A 295-nucleotide genomic window follows, 5' to 3' on the forward strand; every position below is an offset into this window, starting at 1 on the left:
CTCACAGCATTATTATTAACATCTCTAAAGAGGCCATCCTCCAAAGAAATTAATTTACCTAAATTACCACTAATCATTTCGCAATTACGGATAACGAAATTTACTCAGAACGCAATAACTCAATGACGTCGTTACAATAATTCGATGGATGGGACGAACAACAGCGGCGGCGAACAATAACGTGTGATTGTCGAGTGTCTTAAGGACTTTCCTCTCTGTTAGGCTGCCAGGGTTATTCTGCTGTGTTTCTCCTCTTCTTTTCTCTTCTTTGCTCTCTTTCTTTCTCATTTTGTGG

The sequence above is a fragment of the Penaeus monodon genome, chromosome 29, assembly GCF_015228065.2.
Source record: "Penaeus monodon isolate SGIC_2016 chromosome 29, NSTDA_Pmon_1, whole genome shotgun sequence".
Taxonomy (NCBI): Eukaryota; Metazoa; Arthropoda; class Malacostraca; order Decapoda; family Penaeidae; genus Penaeus; species Penaeus monodon.